Consider the following 12,521-nt stretch of genomic DNA (forward strand, 5'->3'; position numbering starts at 1 on the left):
TTTATTAAAAAATATCTTCTCCATTTCATACCAAATCTTCTCTCTCCTTTCACTTCTCTCTTACCAAACCCTCTTTTCTCTTCTTAGCTTGTCGTTCACATCACTTCCGATCGTCGTCGTCACCAGTGTTGCTTGGATCTTCATTGTCGTGGGCTTCTTCCGGTGGTGGGTCATCGTCGTGGGTGTTCTCTGGTTGTTTTTCGTCGGCGTGTGGGTGTTCTTCGTCGGTGCGTGGGTGTTCTTCGTCGGTGCGTGGGTGTTCTTCAGGTATTCTCCGGTTGGTTTTCGTCGTCGCGTGGGCGTTATTCTTCCAGTGATTGTTCGTCGTGGTTGTTCTTCCGGTGGGTTAGCTCACCGTTCTCCAGCTGGCTCCGGTCGTAGAGGTGGGTCACCGACATGGATCTATAGATTTAGTTGTGAGTTTTTTTCCAATCCGGTCGTCTATTTGCCCGATCTATTCATGGGTCTTCCGATCCGGTCGTCGGCATTATAATTTTTTCAGATCTGCCAACTCAACTCTGTTCGCAAGGTCCAGTGCTCGCCGGTGTTCCAATCTTCGAGCTCCGGTTCGGATCTCTTCAAGCTTGTGGATTGTTTAAGTTGTTTGCTTGGAAAGGTAAAAATTTATTTTCATATGAATTTTCAATTTAGTAATTTAAAGTTATTTCATTAATTTTATTTTTATTTTAATGATTAAACTTATTGAAATTTTGAAATGTTGGAATTAAATTAGTTGAAGAATATATACTTGGTTGGTAGTCTTGCTTGGTGTAGTTTAAGTGTATATCAAAATCCCTTTCTTTTAATTATATATAAACTAATTTGGTCTTACTTGGTTGATTAAGTTTGATTGGTGTGGTTCAAGTGTTATTTCATTAATTTTATGTTTTGTTCCAATGATTAAGTTTCTTGAAATTTGTTAATGTTGGAATGAAATTAGTTCAAAAATATATACTCGATTGATAGTCTTGCTTGGTGTGGTTCAAGTGTATATCAAAATCCTTTTCTTTCAATTATATATAAACTAATTTGGTCTTACTTGGTTGATTAAGTTTGATTGGTGTGGTTCAAGTGTTATTTCATTAATTTTATGTTTTGTTCCAATGATTAAGTTTCTTGAAATTTGTTAATGTTGGAATGAAATTAGTTCAAAAATATATACTCGATTGATAGTCTTGCTTGGTGTGGTTCAAGTGTATATCAAAATCCTTTTCTTTCAATTATATATAAACTAATTTGGTCTTACTTGGTTGATTAAGTTTGATTGGTGTGGTTCAAGTGTTATTTCATTAATTTTATGTTTTGTTCCAATGATTAAGTTTCTTGAAATTTGTTAATGTTGGAATGAAATTAGTTCAAAAAAAACATGTACTTTATGTACTTGGTTGATATCTTGCTTGGTGTGGTTTTCAAAGTGTATAACAAAAACAATTTTGTTATTGTTTCAAGTCTTATTATTCAATCAGAGTAAAATTTACTAGCTTACGGTTAACGTAATTTTCGCTTATTATTGTTTTTTTTTTTATTTTAAAGATTAAGTTGCATATTTACAATCAAGCTTTTTGTTTGACTTTTTTTTTTTTTTTTTTATGAATGTAGAGGGTAGATGTGTTATTATAATGTATTAAACATGTATGTGGTTTATTATAGTTATATGATATTAAATATTAAAATTATAATGTTTTTTGTGAGTAAAAGTTTTTTTTTTTCTTTTTGCAGATTAGGAAAAGAAAATTCAACAAGTAACACCAAGATGATAGAAATATGATCCCACAAAAAAATAGTAGAATAAGTACTCCACGTGGCCCAACTACTATGTCTGAGTTGGCACAAATAAGAACATCTGGGCAACGGTTGGCCATTTATTATAATGAACATGGACAACCGATTGGATATGGTGCAAAGAAGATGTAAAGTTATATAGGAGTTTGTGTTAGACAACAAATACCTATAACGTATAATTCTTGAAAAAAAGTTCCAAACCATTTAAAAGATAAACTTTTTTATTGTGTAGCGGTATATTTTCTAAAACTTTAATTCATGTGCATAGTAGTTTATTAGTTTATTGTTTACTACTTTTTTCATTGTGCAGATGTCGTTTGATGTGGATTCTAAGTCCAAACATGGTATACTCATGTCTGCATCTAAGAAGTTTTAGACTTTCAAGACCACATTGACTCAAAAGTTCATACTTCCATTTAAGGATGAACACTCAGCCTTGCAATTTCCTCCTGTAACAATATTCTCATATAGAGCAAGATCAATGGACATCGTTTGTTGATGAATAATTGAATGAAGAATGGGATGTAAGTCATTCTAAATAAATGTCAATATTATCACTGTTTTGATAAGTAACTTCAACCAAATTTGTTGTACAGGAAATCAGTCGTCTTAAAAAAGAAAGACGTACGAAATGTGTATATAATCATCACATTTCTCGGAAGAGTTATGTGAATCTTGCTCAAGAATTAGTAAGTTTTTCGACTTAAATTAAATCTTTTATTATAATACGTTTATGCTAATTAAATATATATATTCATGTAGAACCTATCGAGTGATCCTTCTTATCGGGCGACTTTATGGAAAGAAGCACGAAAAGGAAAAAAATAGTGAATACTTTGACGAAGCCACTCGAGAATGTGCCAATCGAATTGTAAGTTTATATTGTGCAAAGTTTAAGATGGCATATATATAATGTCTGAAACTTGTGATGATATAGATATCGTGTGAAAATTGTAATATGTTTTACAAGATAAATTGGCCGAAGCCTATGAAGGTGAAGATGTTTTGACCAAAGCATTGGGTACAGAGGAACATTGGGATGTGTTAGAGGAATGGGTGATTTTGTTTCCCATTTCCAATATTTCAAATTAGCAAAATCAAAGTCCTCAATGAGCCAAGAAATTGAAAGAGGCTCCATAACTAAATCATCAAAACTTCAGACAATATATATAAGTCATCTTAAATTTTGACACAATATAAACTTAAAATCGATATGGCACAATTCTTCAAGTAGGTTTCATCAAAGAATTCATTATTTTTTTTCCTTTTCGTGCTTCTTTCCCCCATATTAAAAAAAAAAAAAAAAGGATTTTTTTTTTCCTTGATAAAGAAGGATCACTCGATAGATTCTACATGAACATACATATTTAATTAGCATAAACATATTAGAATAAAAGATTTAATTTAAGTAAAAAAATTACTAATTCTTGGGCAAGATTCGGATAACCCTTTCGAGAAATGTGATGATTAAATACATATTTCGCACGTCTTTCTTTTTGAAGACGACTGATTTCCTGTTCAACAAATCTTGTTGAAGTTACCTATCAAAACAATGATAATATTGGCATTTAATTTATTTAGAATGACTTACATCCCATTCTTCACTCAATTGTTCATTAACGAACGATGTCCACTGATCTTGCTCTATATGAGAATATTGTTGGGGAGGAAATTGCAAGACCGAGGGTTCATCCATAAATGGAAGTATGAACTTTTGAGTCAATGTGGTCTTGAAAGTCCGAAACTTTATAGATGCAAACATGAGTATACCATGTTTGGACTTAGAGTCCACATCGAACGACATCTACAGAATGAAAAAAGTAGTTAAACAATAAACTAATAAACTACTATGCACATGAATTAAAATTTTAGAAAACATACTGCTACACAATCAAAAAAATTATCTTTTAAATGGTTTGAAATTTTTTTCCAAGAATTATACGTTACACTTATTTGTTGTCAAACACAAACTCTTATATAACTTTGTATCTTCTTTGCTCCAAATCCAATCGGTTTTCCATGTTCATTATAATCAATGGCCAACCATTGCCCAGATGTTCTTATTTGTGCCAACTCAAACATTATAGTTGGGCCACGTGGAATACTTATTCTGCTATGTTTTTGTGAGATCATATTTCTATCATCCTCGCTGCTACTTACTGAATTTTCCATGTCAATCTGCAACAAAAGAGAAAAAAGACAAACAAATAACAAAAGAAAATTAACGTAACCGTAAGCTTGTAAATTTAACTATAATCAACCATAAGAACTAAGACATTAACAAATTGGTTCTGATATACACTTGAACCACCCCAAGCAGGACTATCAACCAAATACATGTTTTTTTAACTAATTTCATTCAAATGTTAACAAATTTCAAGAAGCTTAAACATTGGAACAAAACATAAAATTAATTAAATAATACTTTAACCACACCAATCAAACTTAATCATCCAAGTATTACCAAATTAGTTTATATATATATAATTGAAAAAAAAAAGATTTTGATATATACTTGAACCACATCAAGCAAGACTATCAACCAAGTACATATTTTTCAATTAATTTCATTCCAACATTAACAAATTTCAAAAAGCTTAATCATTGGAACAAAACATAAAATTAATAAAATAACAATTGAACCACACCAATCAAACTTAATCAATCAAGTAAGACCAAATTAGTTTATATATAATTGAAAGGAAAAGATTTTGATATACACTTGAACCACACCAAACAAGACTATCAACCAAATATATATTTTTGAACTAATTTCATTCCAATATTAACAAATTTCAATATGCTTAATCATTGGAACTAAACATAAAATTAATGAAATAACACTTGAACCACACCAATCAAGCTTAATCAACCAAGTAAGACCAAATTAGTTTATATATAATTGAAAGAAAAAGATTTTGATATGCACTTGAACCACATCAAGCAAGACTATCAACCAAGTACATATTCTTCAACTAATTTATTTCCAACATTTTCATTTAATTTGAAATGGATTTTTAATAAAGTAAAAAAAAAAAAAAAATGAGAAGCCTTTAATATCAGTTTTAAACCGACATTGTAGCCCATCTTCAATGTCGATTTAAAACCGACATTAAGGATCTTTTTTTTTAAACCGAAATTATACATCTAATTTCACTTTTTTCAACTGACATTAAAGCTCAAAATTCTTATAGTGTTTCATCCATAAAGTTGCTTGCCATGTTTGACGTCAGATACAACTAAAAACTTATGAAGATGAAATTGGAAGTAAACATGAATTTTAAGTTGTTAGAGCAAAAGCCACTCCAAGAACAACTAACATCTTAAAATCCAAACAATCTATTTTCAATCCTTTGTCTAAATTATACATTCACGCCCATAAGAAGAGTAACTGAAATTAAGTACAAAAACCTTCTTTTTACTTGTTGAACTTGAGGATATTGAAATACAAATATAGCTTAAACTTATAGTTTACTCACCTTTGTGGCTATGGACATCTTTAGTTTAATCCATCCCATATTATCTTCAATGCACAAACTTTTTGCTCCAACAGCCAATGCATTTGAACACCAAGATTGAAATTGGTCCAGTTCCTTGATGATAAGTTGACAAATTAGTTTATTGCAAAAAAAAAAAAAACATCGTAACAAAAGATAACATAATACTCCTCCCTAGAGAAAACGAATATAACTTAATATTTAATTATTTAGTAAGTCTAATAAAATTTTCACTCAAACAAGGCTCACAAACAAAAATATCAATATCATAACTATGAAGTGAAGGTAGAAATCGATCACTTTAGACTTAATTACTAGTTATCTACTAACATTATTCATATAGATAATATAAGAAAAATTCATCTTTAATATTCAAAATAATACGAATGGAAAAAGTCTATAAATTTTTATACATGTCCAATAAGAATTTATATGAACAAATAGAGAAGAGTGTGATGTTAAAGAATAAGCTTTTTGAAATGAACACATACTCCTACCATATCTTGTATGGTTTCTATAAAAATTAAGAAAGATACTCACAATTGTGAGTATCTTTTCCTAATTATTAATAGAAACCCATACAAGATAATGGTAGGAGTAATGTGGTTTCCTTTCAAAAAGCTATTCTTTAACAATCACACCTTCTCTATGTTGTTTCATATAAATTCTATTGGACATGTATAAAAAAAATTTATAGACTTTTTCCATTTCGATTATTTTGAATAATTAAAGATGAATTTTTCCTTATATTATCTATATGTATAATCTATAATGTTAGTAGATAACTAGTAATTAAGTCTAAAGTGATTCGATTTCTACCTTTCACTTCATAGTTATGATATTGATATTTTTGTTTGTGAGCCTTGTTTGAGTGAAAATTTTATTAGACTTACTAAATAATTAAATATTAAGTTATATTCGTTTTCTCTAGGGAGGAGTATTATGTTATCTTTTGTTACGATGTTTTTTTTTTTTTGCAATAAACTAATTTGTCAACTTATCATCAAGGAACTGGACCAATTTCAATCTTGGTGTTCAAATGCATTGGCTGTTGGAGCAAAAAGTTTGTGCATTGAAGATAATATGGGATGGATTAAACTAAAGATGTCCATAGCCACAAAGGTGAGTAAACTATAAGTTTAAGCTATATTTGTATTTCAATATCCTCAAGTTCAACAAGTAAAAAGAAGGTTTTTGTACTTAATTTCAGTTACTCTTCTTATGGGCGTGAATGTATAATTTAGACAAAGGATTGAAAATAGATTGTTTGGATTTTAAGATGTTAGTTGTTCTTGGAGTGGCTTTTGCTCTAACAACTTAAAATTCATGTTTACTTCCAATTTCATCTTCATAAGTTTTTAGTTGTATCTGACGTCAAACATGGCAAGCAACTTTATGGATGAAACACTATAAGAATTTTGAGCTTTAATGTCAGTTGAAAAAAGTGAAATTAGATGTATAATTTCGGTTTAAAAAAAAAGATCCTTAATGTCGGTTTTAAATCGACATTGAAGATGGGCTACAATGTCGGTTTAAAACTGATATTAAAGGCTTCTCATTTTTTTTTTTTTTTTACTTTATTAAAAATCCATTTCAAATTAAATGAAAATGTTGGAAATAAATTAGTTGAAGAATATGTACTTGGTTGATAGTCTTGCTTGATGTGGTTCAAGTGCATATCAAAATCTTTTTCTTTCAATTATATATAAACTAATTTGGTCTTACTTGGTTGATTAAGCTTGATTGGTGTGGTTCAAGTGTTATTTCATTAATTTTATGTTTAGTTCCAATGATTAAGCATATTGAAATTTGTTAATATTGGAATGAAATTAGTTCAAAAATATATATTTGGTTGATAGTCTTGTTTGGTGTGGTTCAAGTGTATATCAAAATCTTTTCCTTTCAATTATATATAAACTAATTTGGTCTTACTTGATTGATTAAGTTTGATTGGTGTGGTTCAATTGTTATTTTATTAATTTTATGTTTTGTTCCAATGATTAAGCTTTTTGAAATTTGTTAATGTTGGAATGAAATTAATTGAAAAATATGTACTTGGTTGATAGTCTTGCTTGATGTGGTTCAAGTATATATCAAAATCTTTTTTTTTTCAATTATATATATATAAACTAATTTGGTAATACTTGGATGATTAAGTTTGATTGGTGTGGTTAAAGTATTATTTAATTAATTTTATGTTTTGTTCCAATGTTTAAGCTTCTTGAAATTTGTTAACATTTGAATGAAATTAGTTAAAAAAACATGTATTTGGTTGATAGTCCTGCTTGGGGTGGTTCAAGTGTATATCAGAACCAATTTGTTAATGTCTTAGTTCTTATGGTTGATTATAGTTAAATTTACAAGCTTACGGTTACGTAATTTTCTTTTGTTATTGTTTGTCTTTTTTCTCTTTTTTCCAGATTGACATGGAAAATTCAGCAATTAGCAGCGAGAATGATAGAAATATGATCTCACAAAAAAATAGCATAATAGATATTCCACGTGGCCCAACTACTATATCTGAGTTGGCACAAATAAGAACATCTGGGCAATGGTTGGCCATCGATTATAATGAACATGAACAATTGATTGGATTTAGTGCAAAGAAGATGCAAAGATATATAGGAATTTGTGTTCAACAACAAATACCTATAACGTATAATTTTTGGAAAAAAGTTCCAAACCATTTAAAAGTCAAACTTTTTGATTATGTAGTGGTATATTTTCTAAAACTTTAATTCACGTGCATAGTAGTTTATTAGTTTATTGTTTATTACTTTTTTCATTGTCCAGATGTCGTTCGATGTGGACTCTAAGTCCAAACATGGTATACTCATGTCTGCATCTAGGAAGTTTCAGACTTTCAAGACCACATTGACTCAAAAGTTCATACTTTCATTTAAGGATAAACCCTTGGTTTTGCAATTTTATCCTAAAAAATATTCTCATATAGAGCAAGATCAATGGACATCGTTTGTTAATGAATAATTGAGTAAAGAATGGGATGTAAGTCATTTTAAATAAATGTCAATATTATCATTGTTTTGATAGGTAATTTCAACTATATTTATTGTACAGAAAATCAGTCGTCTTCAAAAAGAAAGAAGGTCGAAATATGTATATAATCATCACATTTCTCGAAAGGATTATGCACATCTTACCCAAGAATTAGTAAGTTTTTCGACTTAAATTAAATCTTTTATTCTAATATGTTTATATTAATTAAATATATATGTTCATGTAAAACCTATCGAGTGATCCTTCTTATCAAGCGACTTTTATGGAAAGAAGCACGAAAAGGAAAAAATAATGAATACTTTGATGAAACCACTTGAGAATGTGCCAATCGAATTGTAAGTTTATATTGTGCAAAGTTTAAGATGACATATATATAATGTCTGAAGTTTGTGATGATATAGATATGGAGCCTCTCTCAATTTCTTGACTCATTGTAGACTTTAGTTTTACTAATTTGAAATATTAGGAACGGGAAACAAAATCACTCACTTCTCTAACACGTCCCCAATGTTCATCTGTACCCAATGCTTTGGTCAAAACATCTTCACCTTCATATACTTTGGCCAATTTATCCGGTAAAATATATTACAATTTTTAAGTTTCAGACATTATATATATGTCATCTTAAACTTTGCACAACATAAACTTACAATTTGACTAGCACATTCTCGTGGCTTCATCAAAGTATTCATTATTTTTTCCTTTTCGTGCTTCTTTTCATAAAGTCGCCCGATTAGAAGGATCATTCGATATATTCTACATGAACATACATATTTAATTAGCATAAACATATTATAATAAAAAATTTAATTCAAGTCGAAAAACTTACTAATTCTTGGGCAATATTCGCATAACCCTTATGAGAAATATGATGATTATATACACATTTCGACCTTCTTTTTTTTTTAAGATGATTGATTTCCTGCATATCTAATCTAGTTGAAGTTACCTATCAAAACAATGATAATATTGACATTTATTTAGAATGACTTACATCTCATTCTTCACTCAATCGTTCATTAACAAATGTTGTCCACTGATCTTGATCTATATGAGAATATTGTTGAAGAGTAAATTGCAAGACCGATGGTTCATCTTTATATGGAATTATGAACTTTTGAGTCAATGTGGTCTTGAAAGTCCGAAACTTTCCAAATGCAGACATGAGTATACTATGTTTGGACTTAGAGTCCATATCGAACGACATCTGCACAATAAAAAAAATAGAAAACAATAAATTAATAAACTACTATGCACATGAATTAAAGTTTTAGAAAACATACCGCTATACAATAAAAAAAGTTTATTTTTAGATGGTTTGGAACTTTTTTCCAAGAATTATATGTTATAGGTATTTGTTGGCAAACACAAACTCTGATATAACTTTGCATTTTCTTTGCATCAAATCCAATAGGTTGTCCATGTTCATTATAATCAATGGCCAATCGTTGCTCAAATGTTTTTATTTGTGCCAACTTAGACATAGTAGTTGGGCTACGAGGAATACTTATTTTGCTATTTGTTTGTGGGGTCATATTTCTATCATCTTGGTTGTTACTTGTTGAATTTTCTATGTGAATCTGCAAAAAGAAAAAAAAAAACATTACTCACAAAAAAACATATAATTTTAATATTTAATACATATAACTATAATAAATGACATACCATGTTTAATACATTATATATCAACACATCTACCCTCACAATCATAAAAAAAAAAAAAAAAGTCAAACAAAAAAGCTTGATTGTAAAATATGCAACTTAATCTTTAAAATAAAAAAAAAAACAATAATAAGCGAAAATTACGTAACCGTAAGCTTGTAAATTTAACCATGATGAATAATAAGACTTGAAACAATAACAAATTGGTTTTGATATACACTTGAACCACACCAAGCAAGATTATCAACCAAGTACATGTTTTTTTTAACTAATTTCATTCCAACATTAACAAATTTCAAGAAGCTTAATCATTGGAACAAAACATAAAATTAATAAAATAACACTTGAACCACACCAATCAAGTTCAATCAACCAAGTAAGACCAAGTTTGTTTATATATAATTGAAAGAAAAGGATTTTGATATACACTTGAACCACACCAAGCAAGACTATCAACCAAGTACACATTTTGTAACTATTTTCATTCCAACATTAACAAATTTCAATAAGCTTAATCATTGGAACAAAACATAAAATTAATGAAATAACACTTGAACCATACCAACCTTAATCAACCAAGTAAGACCAAGTTATTTTATATATAATTGAAAAAAAAGGATTTTGATATACACTTGAACCACACCGAACAATACTACCAACCAAGTATATATTTTTCAACTAATTTAATTTCAACATTAACAATTTTCAAGAAGTTTAATCATTGGAACAAAACATAAAATTAATGAAATAACACTTGAATCATACCAATCAAACTTAATTAACCAAGTTAGACCAAATTAGTTTATATATAATTGAAAGAAAAGGATTTTGATATACAAATTATACCAAGCAAGACTACCAACCAAGTATATATTTTTCAACTAATTTAATTCCAACATTTCAAAATTTCAATAAGTTTAATCATTAAAATAAAAATAAAATGAATAAAATAACTTTAATTTACTAAATTGAAAATTCATATGAAAATAAAATTTTACCTTTACAAGCAAACAACTTAAACAACCCACAAACTTGAAGAGATCTAAACTGGAGTTTGAAGATTGGAACGCCGGCAAGCACGGGACCTTGCAAATAGAGTTAGACGGCGGATCTGACAAAATTACAACATCGACGATCGGATCGGAAGATCCACAAGTAGATCGGGCAAATAGACGACCAGATCAGAAAAACCCACAACTAAATCTATGATCCATGCCAGCGACCCACCTCTACGACCAGAACCAGTTGGGCGAACGGCGAGCTGACCAGCTGGAAGAATAGCCACGACGAACAACCACTAGAAGAACAACAGAACAACACCCACGCAACAACTACAAAAACCAACTGGAGCACACCTATGCAAAGAATAATCGAGAACACCCACGCGAAGAAAACCCGGAGAACACCCACTCGCCGACAAAAACCAACTGAAGAACAACCAGAAGAACAACCACGATGAACAACCATCGGAAGAACAACCGAAAAAACAACCACTGGAAGAACAATGGCCACACGACGACGAAAATAAACCAGAGAACACCCACGACGATGACCCACCACCGGAAGAAGCCCACGACGATGGAGATCCAAGCAACACCGATGACGACGATGATCAGAAGTGATTTGCATGTTCAAGCTAAGGAGAAGAGAGGGTTTGGTAAGAGAGAAGTGAAAAGAGAGAGAAGATTTGATAGGAAATGAAGAAGATATTTTTAATAAAATTAAAAATAAATAAATAAATGAGAGGCATTTAATGTCGGTTTTTTTTAAAACCGACATTATACATCCGATTTCACTTTTTTTAACCGACATTAAAGCCCAAAATTTTCGTAGTGAATGCAGCCACTTTTTGGAGATAGTAGAGGCTATTAGAAGCTTGGGACTGACAATACTTAAAGGCATAACAGAAGCTCACGGCGAGAACACATGGATTTGTTTTGTGGTTGAGATATTAATAAGCCAAAATCAGAATTCTTAATGTTGGTTGTGAAGAGCTAAAATTTTCCTCTCTTTAAAATACTACTTTTGCTAATGCAATCCACCATAATTAACAGCACATGAGATTTATTCAATTTGTAGAGTAGTGTGAACGCCAATATCATGTTCATTATACTTGTCAATCATTGTTTGATATCTGATTTTGAACTATGGTAGGGGGAGATTCACAGAAACATACACAAAATGGATATCTTATGGTCCCTTGTTCAAATACTATAGAAACATAATACAATGTGATGGCTTCAACTGCTAAACTTTTTGCAACTGTTTGTGTAGATTCCTTATGTAAAATAGTGTGAGTTGCTTGTTGTGACTATTGATTCATCTGTCTCCTCCTTTATCGAGTGCAACACTTTTCTCAGAAATTCACCCTTCCCCATACAACGGAAGACAAAGAAGGATAAAGAAAAAGAAAAAAGAAAAAGAAAATTCCATGAAGGTTGGATTAAAATTCCATAGATTTATTTTTTCATTTGAAATTAGATGCAAGGCCAGTGACTGCATTGGTTTTGTGTTGTTGTGTGGTGTAGTGTTGCAAGTTTTTTTTTTTTTTTTTTTTTTTTT

At 30.1% G+C, this 12,521-nt stretch overlaps 1 long non-coding RNA gene across 1 annotated transcript; it reads left to right on the forward strand.

The window, feature by feature from the left end:
• The first annotated feature begins 6,287 nt into the window (after positions 1–6,287).
• Positions 6,288–11,746, forward strand: LOC150030667 (uncharacterized). Its single transcript, XR_016526627.1, has 2 exons — positions 6,288–6,401; positions 7,700–11,746. It is a non-coding gene; the product is annotated as an uncharacterized LOC150030667 (long non-coding RNA).
• Positions 11,747–12,521: the final 775 nt, after the last annotated feature.

This window comes from Benincasa hispida, unplaced genomic scaffold (genome assembly GCF_027475165.1).
Source record: "Benincasa hispida cultivar pf3 unplaced genomic scaffold, pf3_genome.v1.1 HicScf1701, whole genome shotgun sequence".
Taxonomy (NCBI): Eukaryota; Viridiplantae; Streptophyta; class Magnoliopsida; order Cucurbitales; family Cucurbitaceae; genus Benincasa; species Benincasa hispida.